General features: G+C 42.0%; 1 protein-coding gene across 1 annotated transcript in view; it reads left to right on the forward strand.

Annotated features, from left to right (window-relative positions):
• Nucleotides 1-14,272: 14,272 nt before the first annotated feature.
• The window catches only part of LOC310873855 (interferon regulatory factor 2-like), a gene marked incomplete at its 3' end in the record, with an annotated part of 31,410 nt that continues 30,709 nt past the window's right edge, over nt 14,273-14,973 (forward strand). Inside the window, exon 1 of the mRNA XM_083786406.1 lies at nt 14,273-14,397. The remainder of the gene's footprint in view (nt 14,398-14,973) is intronic.

Raw genomic sequence — 14,973 nt, forward strand, 5'->3', positions numbered from 1 at the left:
TATCACTGCCTCACTTTATAGTGGATATCACTGTCTCACTTTATAGTGAATATCACTGTCTCACTTTATAGTGGATATCACTGTCTCACTTTATCATCATCATCCTTCGAGTGCCCTCGAGATCTGCGACACAAGCTGCTTCCACTGGTCTCTGTTGCTCATCGCCACACCAAGTTCATTCACAGTCAGTCCTGTGTCCCTACTCAGAACATCTGGAAAAGTGAGAGGTCGTGTTCCTCTTGATGGGCAGGGTAGTCTCCACAGAAGAATATCCGAAATGACCTGGTCTTTTGCTCTGTGGCAGTGTCCAGCAAAGCGGAGTCTTCTTTCTGCCACCACAACTGAGATGGGGGGGGTGCCTCCATAAATCTGAGCTTTTGTGGGATGGTCCTTCCATGAGAGGTTCTGGACACGCATGAGGAGTCTTGTGTATGTTCCGTCAAGACGATCCCGAAACTCCTTATTCATTGTCCATGTTTCGGCACCATAGAGAAGGATACTTTCCACACAGGCTTTGAACAGGTTGATCTTGGTAGCTCTTGAGATGTCTGACTGCCATATAAGATGTAGCTTATTACAAGCACTCCAGGCCTGTCCTTTCCTTGTCAGGAAGTCCTTTTTGCTACTGACTACGTATGATCCAAGATATTTGAAATCCTCAGTTTCTTTGATGTCACTGCCGTCCATGGAGCGGATGGTTGGGTGAACAGAGTCTTCATTCAGAAGCAGGCATTCTGTCTTTTTGGCATTGAGCAATAGGCCAACTTTGGCTGCTGACACTTCTAGTGATGTTAAAAGCTCTTGAGCAGAGTTTATGTGTTCAGCAAACAGTGCGATGTCATCCGCATAGTCAAGGTCGGTCAGCCACTTCTGACTTTGACGACCAGATCTTCTGCCTATTGTGAGACCTCTGGAGGAGATGGTATCCATCGCTTGCCTTAGGACGTAGTCAACGACAATGACAAAGAGAAAAGGAGCGAGTGTGTCACCCTGAAGGATGCCTGTGGTTGTCTCGAATTCCTTTGTTGGTCCATCAATGCTCTGCACAAAGCAGACAGGGTTCTCATACATCACTGCTATTGCTTTCACCGTTACTTCTGGTATTCCATAGTTGAGCAGTATATGCATCATAGCTTTCCTGTTCACGCTATCGAATGCTTTGCAAAAATCTACAAAAATGATGGAAGCTTTCTTCTTTGATACCCGGAGTTCTTCTATGATTCTCCTTAAAGCAAGGATCTGTGGTAGAGTTGATCTTTGCTTACGGAAACCATTTTGGTTCCTACGGAGAACTGGGTCAACATGAGGTGTAATGCGGTTAAGTAGAAGAGAGTTGTAGATTTTGGAAGCAATGGCTGACAAGCATATACCTCTGTAGTTCCCAGGCTGCTGGAGGTCGCCTTTCTTGGGTAACGGTATGAGGCTAGATATGGAGAAGGCAGTGGGTTTGTTGCCCTTGCGTGTTTCGTTGCAGAACATGAGGAGCTCTTCATGAAATAGTTCATGTTTCCATATATGATGGCAGGAATACCGTCAGGTCCAGGGGTCTTTGACTTGCCGATTCCTTTGATGATGGTCTGCAGTTCATCCATGGAAAAGGGGTCAGTTCTGATAGGCAGTTTGTTAGAAACCTTTAGGTTGTAGAATGGAGCACTTAGGTCGACTGGCTGCTGATCAGGGTCACCGAGGAGTTTACTGAAGTGATCATACCAGGTGTTCAGGCGGTCTTCTGTGGTTTTACCTCTGATCTTAATGACAGGTGAGGACTTCTTATTGGTCAGTTCCCTGAGAACTTCCCAGGCAGCAGAGTGCCTCTTCTCCTCTTGTGCCCTTTCCAGTTCAGCTGTTTTAATCTTGATGTGATCCTCAAGTGTTCTGGTATAGGCAACATCAAGAGCAGATTTGGCTGCCTTCAGTCCTGCTTGTGAACCTCTGGTAGGACGTGTCCGATGGGTCTCTGAGGCTTTCTTCAGTGCTGTTCTTGCCTTGGTAACGTTAGGGCTGTCAGAGGTGGACTGGGTACTCTTTTGCTTCTTCGGGAGAGATTTCAAAGCTGTGTCTTTAGTTGCTGCAGCTAAAAGTTCATATCTGGCACTTAAGTCTGTTTTGTCCTCCATCTCTTCTAAGAGCGAGGAGTACCTGTTGTGGACTGCCACTGTGTAAGTGTGACAGAGAGTGGCGTCTGCGGCAACCCTCTTCCAGTCCACCTTTTTCATCGGGTCCTGTGATGGGACTTTAGTCTGCCTGTAGCTGATTTGGCACCTACAGGAGACAATCTTGTGGTCAGATCCCACACTATCGAATGATGTGTAAGCTCTGCAGTTCTTCAGACTGTTTTGCCACTTCTTTCTGAACAGAACATAGTCGAGTTGTGCAAGATGTCCAGTTGGGTATCGATGCGTCCACAACCTGCCTGGGCGGTTCTGAAACTTGGTGTTAGCGGCTATGAGATTGCATTGATCCAGAAAGTCTGACAGGTGTCTGCCGTTTTTGTTGCTTGCTTTATGGAAGGTGAAGGGTGCCTTTTCTGGTCCAAGCTGTGCATTGAAATCTCCTCCAATGATTAGCAGGTTGTGTGCTGGGACGGCTGAGACAACAGAGGACAGATCCTTGTAGAAACTGACAACATCTGGCTCATTCCTGTCCTCGTTTGTTGGACTGTAGCAACCAATAATAGTTGTCTCTGGGTTGCCAACGAGAGTCATGGCTATTATCCGTTCGGTGTGTTTTATGATGTTGTGGCATGCTTTCAGTGCTCTTGGTGACAGAAGAAAACCAACACCTCTGATGGTAGAATTTGTACTGTTCTTCTCAGCTGAGGCTGTGATGAGCGTATAGGAGTTAATCTTCTCTTGAACAAGTACATCTGGATGGTGCACTCTGTGCTCTTGAACACATATGACATCAATACTGTGATGGTGGGCGAGGAACGCTAACTCGTGTTTCTTTTGAATGGTACGAATAGTTCTAACGTTAAAAGTGCTAACGCTGAAAGGTGTCTTTCTGCGTACAAATCTTCTTTCCGGATCATCTTTGTCAGCATCTGAACTGATTCTTCCATCTGGATTTAGAACCAGCCCGTCATTCATTATGGTTGTGGCCATAGGCGACTTGGATGACCTGGAGGTGGCAGGGGCTTTAACCCTGGTGCAATCAGTTTGTGTCTTCATGATCTTGTCGTTTGCTAAATGTGTACTGAGAGCGCAACTTCTTCAGACACCCTTTTCTATTCAGGGGAGGTCCCTTAGCCTTTGACCCTGGAGGGCCTCTACTACAAGGCAGTAGTCTCGTGACCCTGATGGGGGAGGCATACGGGTGCTACACCTTGCCCAAGGGTGACCCGGAACTATGTAAGGCAGGGGCGTCCAGCTCCCTGAGGCTTTATACGAGCCTTTATACGAGCCCACATACCCACATACCCACTTTATAGTGGATATCACTGCCTCACTTTATAGTGGATATCACTGCCTCACTTTATAGTGGATATCACTGTCTCACTTTATAGTGGATATCACTGTCTCACTTTATAGTGGATATCACTGTCTCACTTTATAGTGGATATCACTGCCTCACTTTATAGTGGATATCACTGTCTCACTTTATAGTGGATATCACTGTCTCACTTTATAGTGGATATCACTGTCTCACTTTATAGTGGATATCACTGCCTCACTTTATAGTGGATATCACTGTCTCACTTTATAGTGAATATCACTGTCTCACTTTATAGTGGATATCACTGCCTCACTTTATAGTGGATATCACTGTCTCACTTTATAGTGGATATCACTGCCTCACTTTATAGTGGATATCACTGTCTCACTTTATAGTGGATATCACTGTCTCACTTTATAGTGGATATCACTGTCTCACTTTATAGTGGATATCACTGCCTCACTTTATAGTGGATATCACTGTCTCACTTTATAGTGAATATCACTGTCTCACTTTATAGTGAATATCACTGTCTCACTTTATAGTGGATATCACTGCCTCACTTTATAGTGGATATCACTGTCTCACTTTATAGTGGATATCACTGCCTCACTTTATAGTGGATATCACTGTCTCACTTTATAGTGGATATCACTGTCTCACTTTATAGTGGATATCACTGTCTCACTTTATAGTGGATATCACTGTCTCACTTTATAGTGGATATCACTGTCTCACTTTATAGTGGATATCACTGCCTCACTTTATAGTGGATATCACTGTCTCACTTTATAGTGAATATCACTGTCTCACTTTATAGTGGATATCACTGCCTCACTTTATAGTGGATATCACTGTCTCACTTTATAGTGGATATCACTGCCTCACTTTATAGTGGATATCACTGTCTCACTTTATAGTGGATATCACTGTCTCACTTTATAGTGGATATCACTGCCTCACTTTATAGTGGATATCACTGCCTCACTTTATAGTGGATATCACTGCCTCACTTTATAGTGGATATCACTGCCTCACTTTATAGTGGATATCACTGCCTCACTTTATAGTGGATATCACTGCCTCACTTTATAGTGGATATCACTGCCTCACTTTATAGTGGATATCACTGCCTCACTTTATAGTGAATATCACTGTCTCACTTTATAGTGGATATCACTGCCTCACTTTATAGTGGATATCACTGCCTCACTTTATAGTGAATATCACTGCCTCACTTTATAGTGAATATCACTGTCTCACTTTATAGTGGATATCACTGTCTCACTTTATAGTGGATATCACTGCCTCACTTTATAGTGAATATCACTGTCTCACTTTATAGTGGATATCACTGTCTCACTTTATAGTGGATATCACTGCCTCACTTTATAGTGGATATCACTGTCTCACTTTATAGTGAATATCACTGTCTCACTTTATAGTGGATATCACTGTCTCACTTTATAGTGAATATCACTGCCTCACTTTATAGTGGATATCACTGTCTCACTTTATAGTGCATATCACTGTCTCACTTTATAGTGGATATCACTGTCTCACTTTATAGTGAATATCACTGTCTCACTTTATAGTGGATATCACTGTCTCACTTTATAGTGAATATCACTGCCTCACTTTATAGTGGATATCACTGTCTCACTTTATAGTGGATATCACTGCCTCACTTTATAGTGAATATCACTGTCTCACTTTATAGTGGATATCACTGCCTCACTTTATAGTGGATATCACTGCCTCACTTTAGAGTGAATATCACTGTCTCACTTTATAGTGAATATCACTGTCTCACTTTATAGTGAATATCACTGCCTCACTTTATAGTGAATATCACTGCCTCACTTTATAGTGAATATCACTGTCTCACTTTATAGTGAATATCACTGCCTCACTTTATAGTGAATATCACTGTCTCACTTTATAGTGAATATCACTGCCTCACTTTATAGTGGATATCACTGTCTCACTTTATAGTGGATATCACTGCCTCACTTTATAGTGGATATCACTGCCTCACTTTATAGTGGATATCACTGTCTCACTTTATAGTGGATATCACTGCCTCACTTTATAGTGAATATCACTGCCTCACTTTAGAGTGAATATCACTGTCTCACTTTATAGTGAATATCACTGTCTCACTTTATAGTGAATATCACTGCCTCACTTTATAGTGGATATCACTGCCTCACTTTATAGTGAATATCACTGCCTCACTTTATAGTGGATATCACTGTCTCACTTTATAGTGAATATCACTGCCTCACTTTATAGTGAATATCACTGTCTCACTTTATAGTGAATATCACTGTCTCACTTTATAGTGAATATCACTGCCTCACTTTATAGTGGATATCACTGCCTCACTTTATAGTGGATATCACTGCCTCACTTTATAGTGGATATCACTGCCTCACTTTATAGTGGATATCACTGCCTCACTTTATAGTGGATATCACTGTCTCACTTTATAGTGGATATCACTGTCTCACTTTATAGTGAATATCACTGCCTCACTTTATAGTGAATATCACTGCCTCACTTTATAGTGGATATCACTGCCTCACTTTATAGTGGATATCACTGTCTCACTTTATAGTGGATATCACTGCCTCACTTTATAGTGGATATCACTGCCTCACTTTATAGTGGATATCACTGCCTCACTTTATAGTGAATATCACTGTCTCACTTTATAGTGGATATCACTGCCTCACTTTATAGTGAATATCACTGTCTCACTTTATAGTGGATATCACTGCCTCACTTTATAGTGGATATCACTGCCTCACTTTATAGTGGATATCACTGCCTCACTTTATAGTGAATATCACTGTCTCACTTTATAGTGGATATCACTGCCTCACTTTATAGTGAATATCACTGTCTCACTTTATAGTGAATATCACTGTCTCACTTTATAGTGGATATCACTGTCTCACTTTATAGTGAATATCACTGTCTCACTTTATAGTGGATATCACTGTCTCACTTTATAGTGGATATCACTGTCTCACTTTATAGTGGATATCACTGTCTCACTTTATAGTGGATATCACTGTCTCACTTCACTTTATAGTGAATATCACTGTCTCACTTTATAGTGAATATCACTGTCTCACTTTATAGTGGATATCACTGTCTCACTTTATAGTGGATATCACTGTCTCACTTTATAGTGGATATCACTGTCTCACTTTATAGTGGATATCACTGTCTCACTTTATAGTGGATATCACTGCCTCACTTTATAGTGAATATCACTGCCTCACTTTATAGTGGATATCACTGCCTCACTTTATAGTGAATATCACTGTCTCACTTTATAGTGAATATCACTGCCTCACTTTATAGTGGATATCACTGTCTCACTTTATAGTGAATATCACTGTCTCACTTTATAGTGGATATCACTGTCTCACTTTATAGTGGATATCACTGTCTCACTTTATAGTGGATATCACTGCCTCACTTTATAGTGAATATCACTGCCTCACTTTATAGTGGATATCACTGCCTCACTTTATAGTGAATATCACTGTCTCACTTTATAGTGAATATCACTGCCTCACTTTATAGTGGATATCACTGTCTCACTTTATAGTGAATATCACTGTCTCACTTTATAGTGGATATCACTGCCTCACTTGTACAAAACTGCCCATTTTCATAAGACGACCTCTCTTATCTTGAATTGAAATGAGTCTTTCTGTGGTCAAAAGTGGCCTGTCATATCACTGCCTCACTTGTAGATACAAAACAAAAAGCTATTTTTGGAATCTGCAGCTTGAGTTAAAGGTGACTTGATTGATTGACAAAAGGGGCCTGTCTGTAAGCTCAAACTCATGATGCAATATTTTGTTTTCAACAAATGTCTGTATAGCATTACAAATTAAATACATTAAATGTCTGTATAGCATTACAAATTAAATACAAAAAAAACCCCCTAACTATTAGTTTTCTCCCGCTCTATTTCCCATTCAAAGAGCAATTGTCCTACATGAAATGCCAGCCCCGCTATTCTAACGCCCCCTCAGGTACATATTTAAACTATTTTCACTTTTTCACCAATGGTGGGTATATAGATCTTAGTCTGGTTAATAAACCAGACCGAATCAGCCGTTGGCAAAAAAAAATTGCCTACCGGCGGATTTCGGTCTGGAGAGGCTCAATTGTACGCCCATTTTCTACACACGAAAACGTGTGCGCCCAATAGGGACACGGTATGCAATATGGGCGGGCTTTGGTACAGTGACGTTCAATGCTTGAGACCTTTGACTGACAGTAGCTCTGACCAATTGCGTCAAAGAGAAAATGTTTCCCTGGAAATTAAATCCAAGCTGAGCCTCCCCAGACTAATATCCCGCGGATCCGTGCGATATTAGTCTGGTTTATTAACCAGGCTATATAGATCTAGCCTGGTTGCGAATGCAATGAGCACTATGAGACCCTGCTGATCATGTCTGTGTGTGTGTGTCTGTCCCGCTGTTACACCACCCGCCACCAGAGGGCGCAGCTGTATCACACACAACACACGCACGCACGCACTCACACACACACACACACACACACACACACACACACACACACACACACACACCTTAACTTAAAAAAAACATAACTTCAAATGAAAAAGAAAAAACGTAACTTAAAAAAAACCTTTAAAAACACTTAACTTAAAAAAAAAAAACTTAAAAATAAAATCTTAAAAAAACACAAAAAAGAGAACTTTAAAAAGAAAACCTTAAAAAAGTATGTAATTTATTCTAATTGTTGTTATTGCCATTTACGAGCTGCGTTCGCTTCCCGCGTTTGCGTGTCTTACTTGTTAATAAACCAGACTAATATCACACGAACCGCGGGATATTAGTCTGGGGAGGCTCAGCTTGGATTTCATTTCCAGGGAAACATTTTCTCTTTGACGCAATTGGTCAGAGCTACTGTCAGTCAAAGGTCTCAAGCATTGAACGTCACCGTACCAAAGCCCGCCCATATTGCATATACCGTGTCCCGATTGGCCGCCCCATTTCTCTGGTGTAGGAAATGGGCGTACACAATTGAGCCTCTCCAGACCGTAATCCGCCGGCAGGCAATTTTGTTTTGCCAATTGATTGATTGATTGAAATATTTATTAACAGTTTGCAGAATTTACAGTACATTTCAAGCACAAACTCAATACAAAGACTGTTAACTGTGAGTGGACGACCCAATTAACCCATTCTGACCGGGCACCCATTTTGGTGTTGGCATCATGTTATGCTTTAGCTATTGAAAAATAGCAGATCTACAAGCTCATATCGCGCCACCGAGTGGCGCGATACGAGCTTGTAGGTCTGCTATTTTTGAAAAATCGAAGACACTTTTAGAATCTGATCTCAGGTCAGAATGGGTTAAGCATTACACTTGTTTACAACAGGGTCCACATTGTTCAATTCATCAAAACATTTAGAGACATACAAATAGACACTTCTATATCGTTAAAGAACAGAACAGGAATTCATCATAAAGGAAGCAAAAAGGGAAAAGATACATATACAGTGAGGGGAAAGGGGGGGGGGGGGGGCTGATTCGGTCTGGTTTATTAACCAGGCTAATATAGATCTTTGTTGAGCTGATCATTTTGAAAATAGCTCTGACTAACGTCATAGAAGTGTGGGCACCCCTGCTGTAGGCTATATGCATGTGCATGAATGAAATAATCTGAACCCCCAGAATACATTTTGGGACCTTCCTGGCATGGGGACCCGACCCACAGTTTGAAGAACCATAGTCTTCTATTATCTATTCTAGAGTACCGGTAGGCCTATCAGTGTTCACACAATGAACACTGATAGGCCTACCTACCCACTGATAGGTAGGCCTATCAGTGTTCACAAAATGCAGAAATGCACAGAAATCTATCATGGTTTACTGTTGAGAATAGATTACATTCACGTATTCTTACGTTTTTCAGAAATGTATTAATGGACAAAAGAAACCACAGTATTTCTCTGAACAGGTAGCACATGTAAGAGACGAGCATAACCTTATGACTAGAGACTATATGATGAATTCCTGTTCTGTTCTTTAGCTACATAGAAATGTCTATTTGTATGTCTCTAAATGTTTGTATGTCTCTAAATGTTTTGATGAATTGAACAATGTGGACCCTGTTGTAAACAAGTGTAATGCTTAATTGGGTCGTCCACTCACAGTTAACAGTCTTTGTATTGAGTTTGTGCTTAAAATGTACTGTCTGTAAATTCTACAAACTGTTAATAAATATTTCAATCAATCAATCAAAGACAAGCCAGTTGGGGTGTTTTGGTGGCACCTAAACCAAGAACAAATATTCTTAAATCTTCTATTAAGTGTATAACCAATACAAAAACAACATTCATCTTTAAAATCAAGTTAAAAGAACACCTTATGTAAACCATACTGCAGTAACCCTGGGAAAATAATAATTCAAATGTATAATGTGTTGAAAGTGAATTTATTAGCTATGTTTTTCTTTGTTTTTTTTATTTATTTCTCCTATGTTTTTTTTATTTCTTATTTTATATTTTATTTTACTATGTTTTATTTTGAGTTAGTGTTTGTAAACAATTGTAAGTATTGCCTTTGTTAAATGTTAAATGTTTGTCTGTGTCGGACCCCAGGAAGACTAGCTTTTGTCAAGGCAAAAGCTATAATTGGGATCCTTATAAACAATAAACAATAAACAATAAAACTTGGAAACCAAAGGAATTGTTTTCAAAACATAGAGATGTTTTAGAGATTTGAAAACACAAGTGAGAGCCACAGACAGTCACATTTCCCCTACAGTACAGGGCAGAATTAGGACGATACCCACTCATAATCAAAATAAAAAAGAGAGCACTTAAGTTCTACAACCACCTAAAAGAAAGTGACCTAGATGCATAACAAGGCACTCACACACAGTGAAACTCTAGAGAGATGCCCCCTCAGCCACCTGGCCCTGGAACTCCGGGCACAAACACAAACAGAGCCACGAGATAGAAAACCCATTGGACTAAACCAAATTATAAAACAGCAAAAGGAAAACTATCTGACACATTGGAAAGAAGCAACACAAAAGCAGAGTAAACTAGAATGCTATCTGGCCCTAAACAGAGAATACACAGTGGCAGAATACCTGAGCACCGTGACCGACCCAAAACAAAGAAAAATCTTAACTAGGTACAGACTCAGTGAGCACAGTCTCGCGATCGAGAAAGGCCGTCATAGGCAGACGTGTATCCCGAGAGAAGACAGACTATGCACCCACTGCACACTAAATGAAGTGGAAACCGAGCTACACTTCCTAACCATCTGTCCATTGTACCAAGACATCAGAGACACATACTTCCCACTGATTACAGCCACACACAGAGATTTTGAAAACATGACCAATGACAAAAAAATCCCATATCTGCTGGGCGAAGTACAACAATGTGCAAACACAGCAGCAAGATTTGTGAGTTGCTGTGATAGGAGAAGGATATCAAATGGAACACAACCACCCTAAAGACTAATCATTGTGTATATTCCTGCACTATACCTGCATCGAGTGACCTGGGTACATAGAATTTGATCTATTGAAGATTCTGATCCTCAAATGTACATCATTTTTGTATTGATTGTATTGCTGTATTGTTGTATTGTTCTTTCTGCTTTGGCAATGTAAACGTATATGTTTGCTCATGCCAATAAAGCCCTTTGAATTGAATTGAATTGCATGCTGCAGGTGGCTTTGGAGTCGGAGTGGAAAAAAAATAAATGACAGTTTCTACTTTCATTTCTGCCCTAAATGAGGCAGAAAGAAACGGAGAGGGAAGTGAAACTGCAGCGCCCCTCACTTATGTCCCATCGCCCAGAGGGACAATCACTTAATGTGGCCCTCAGGTTAATATTAGAATACTGATATATGATTGGTTTCAGCTGTTTACAATTCCACAACATGCAAACATGACCCGCTTTAATTAATTAATTATTCGGTTTATATTAGCTGCATGACATTTTTACGTCCAATGAATTTGCATTTACGTTCATAAAGTTAACATAAGTATAACTATAAATGCATTTGAAATCAAATAAAAAATTTTTTACTTTTCAGGATTCCAATTAAAAAATAACCAGTGACCAGTTCCTTTCCCCTCCATCAGGGGAGAGCAACCTAGTCCCCATATATGGGGGACAAGGGGAGACCAACCTAGTCCCCATATATGGGGGACAAGGGGAGACCAACCTAGTCCCCATATATGGGGGACAAGGGGAGACCAACCTAGTCCCCATATATGGGGGACAAGGGGAGACCAACCTAGTCCCCATATATGGGGGACAAGGGGAGACCAACCTAGTCCCCATATATGGGGGACAAGGGGAGACCAACCTAGTCCCCATATATGGGGGACAAGGGGAGACCAACCTAGTCCCCATATATGGGGGACAAGGGGAGACCAACCTAGTCCCCATATATGGGGGTCAAGGGGAGACCAACCTAGTCCCCATATATGGGGGACAAGGGGAGAGCAACGGACTTGAACTCATGCTTCCTTCATGCCTGAGTGTCCAGTTGCTCCTTTACACCTGACAGGGGGGAGTTTCCCTGGTTGGACGTAGCGCGTGGAAGGAACACGTTATTCCAACCAGTTCCTTTCCCCTCCATCAGGCGCCCCGGCTGGCCAGGGGGAGGCAGTTTAGAGACCAGGATTACGGCATGTTTTTGTGAGGGTACCTACCCTAGGGGACACGGGGAGAACATGCAAACTCCACAGCCCACAGCGTCCCCAGCGGGAATCGAACCCAGGACCTTCTAGCTGTGAGGCGACAGCACTACCAACTGTGCCACCGTGCCCAACAGGTCCTACACACAGACAGGGGTCAACAGTTCCTATACAGTATACCCAGACAGGGGTCAATAGGTCATACCCAGACAGGGGTCAATGACCTTGACCTTGGTCTGTACTCAAACTGACATATGGGGCTCCATCGATATCGCCACCCTTATCCCTAAACTTAATTTGCCATTTTTTACGATTTTGAAAATCATTTTAAAATGGATCCGATCTACATCTACACGTTGTGAGCTTGTAGATCAGCTATTTGAACTATTTTAAAAGGGGTTTTTTTTAAATAGTAAGAAAATGGCTAAATACGTTTAGGGATAAGGGCAGACAGACAGACAGACAGACAGACAGGCAGACAGACAGGCAGACAGACAGACAGACAGACAGACAGACAGACAGACAGACAGACAGGCAGACAGACAGACAGACAGACAGACAGACAGACAGACAGACAGACAGACAGACAGACAGACAGACAGACAGACAGACAGACAGACAGGCAGGCAGGCAGGCAGGCAGGCAGACAGACAGACAGACAGACAGACAGGCAGGCAGGCAGGCAGGCAGGCAGACAGACAGACAGACAGACAGACAGACAGACAGACAGACAGACAGACAGACAGACAGACAGACAGACAGACAGGCAGGCAGACAGACAGACAGACAGACAGACAGACAGACAGACAGACAGACAGACAGAGGACCACCGTTCAAATATGATTATTTGGGGGGGTCCCTGCAGTTCAAATATGATTATTTTGGGGGGTCCCTGCAGTTCAAATATAATTATTCAAATAGCTCTGTTCAAATTGTACTAAATTTGCTCTTTTAGTGTTTGTTTACATACATGTTCTAAGTTATTTGTTGTACTTAAGTCCACGCCCACAACACCAGAGGGAGTGCAACAAACCATGTACAACCCAGATTCGGCACAAACAAGGGACTAAATTATTTTCGCTCCTATGCCACCAGAATGTGGAACGCCCTACCAACAGTCATTAAGACATGTGAATCCCTTGACTCCTTCAAAACCGCTCTCAAAGGGCACCTACGGATGGCTGCAATTAGAAACTGGCCTCTGTAAAATCTGAATCCCCCCCACCCCCCTCCCCCTTCCCCCTCACTGTATAATGTATTTTTTCCCTTTTTGCTTCCTTTATGATGAATTCCTGTTCTGTTCTTTAGCTACATAGAAGTGTCTATTTGTATGTCTCTAAATGTTTTGATGAATTGAACAATGTGGACCCTGTTGTAAACAAGTGTAATGCTTAATTGGGTCGTCCACTCACAGTTAACAGTCTTTGTATTGAGTTTGTGCTTGAAATGTACTGTAAATTCTACAAACTGTTAATACATATTTCAATCAATCAATCAAAAACTTGTAAGTAACTGTCTTCGGAAAAAGTGCTAAACTACAAATAAATGCATCCTTATTAGTTTATTAGTTATTATCATTACTATCATTATTAGATCACCACCGGATCACTACACAGACAGCACCACCACGTCCGTCAGTTCATTGGTTGGGTCGCCGTTGACATGACAACCAAACCATAGCAACCAACCCAAAAGTAGCCAATCCGAGGCCGTGCTGCCTCCCGGCCGATGGGATGCTGCCGTTCTGACACACTGCGAGAGCAGGAGGGGATTTCCAGCCCCCTCCCTCCCTCCCTCCCCTCCCTCTCCTCCCTCTCCTCTCCTCCTCTTCCTCCACTTTCCAGAAGAACTACTAAAAACTACACCTCCTGAACCTTGTTTTGCTTTCGATCTGCGCACAGGAACAGAAACAGAGATATATATATATAACAACAACAGTAAATAAATACACGAATCAACCATTTAATTGGTTTATTGTGTGTTAAAACAAGACAGAGTACACTGCAAAGGAGTATGGCAGGGAGGTAGAGCCGGGGACACACTTTGGACAACAACAACAAACCAACCAGCCAACCAGCCAGCAGAACTGCAACAGAAACTCCACACTCCACGCTGTCGCTGCCTGTTGCGACAGACAGGCAGAAAGACAGACAGACAGACAGACAGACAAACAAACAGACAGACAGGCAGACAGGCTGTGTACTAGGGAGGCGAACATAACACCACCAACCAGGTAACATTGTTATTTCCGCATGTTTCTCGTGTGTGTGTGTGTGTGTGTGTGTGTGTGTGTGTGTGTGTGTGTGTGTGTGTGTGGTGTACTGTACTGTGTGTGTAAGTGTGAAGTGCACTGTGCCGCACATTGGGACGCCAGCCACTGAGTAGACTAGACTAAAGAGTCATCATGACGGACCCAGCAGTAAGTGAAAGTTCTTTGGAGAGAGAGAGAGAGAGAGAGAAAGTGTGACATTTTATTTTCACTTTTAGCTTCGATGCTGCTGCTGCTGCTGCGGTGTGTGTGTGTGTTTAGGGGGGTGTGGGGCTGTGGGCTTATACTGACAGACTGGTGACAGACACATTGATCTTTGCGTGTTTGTGGCAACTTTGTATATAGCTCTTATAGCAGCTCAAGCTAACATGCAGGTCATGAGTTGTGACAATGTATCCAGGTGGTGACACAATGCAATACACTGATATTAATGACACTAATAGTGCACTTGACTTGGCTGACACTATCTTGCATTTCCTTGTTTGTTTGTTTTGTTTGTGGCAACTTTGTATCTGAGCTGAGAGCTTTAATAGGAATATT

Source organism: Protomyctophum parallelum (assembly GCF_964188405.1).
Source record: "Protomyctophum parallelum genome assembly, chromosome: 16".
NCBI classification, from domain to species: domain Eukaryota; kingdom Metazoa; phylum Chordata; class Actinopteri; order Myctophiformes; family Myctophidae; genus Protomyctophum; species Protomyctophum parallelum.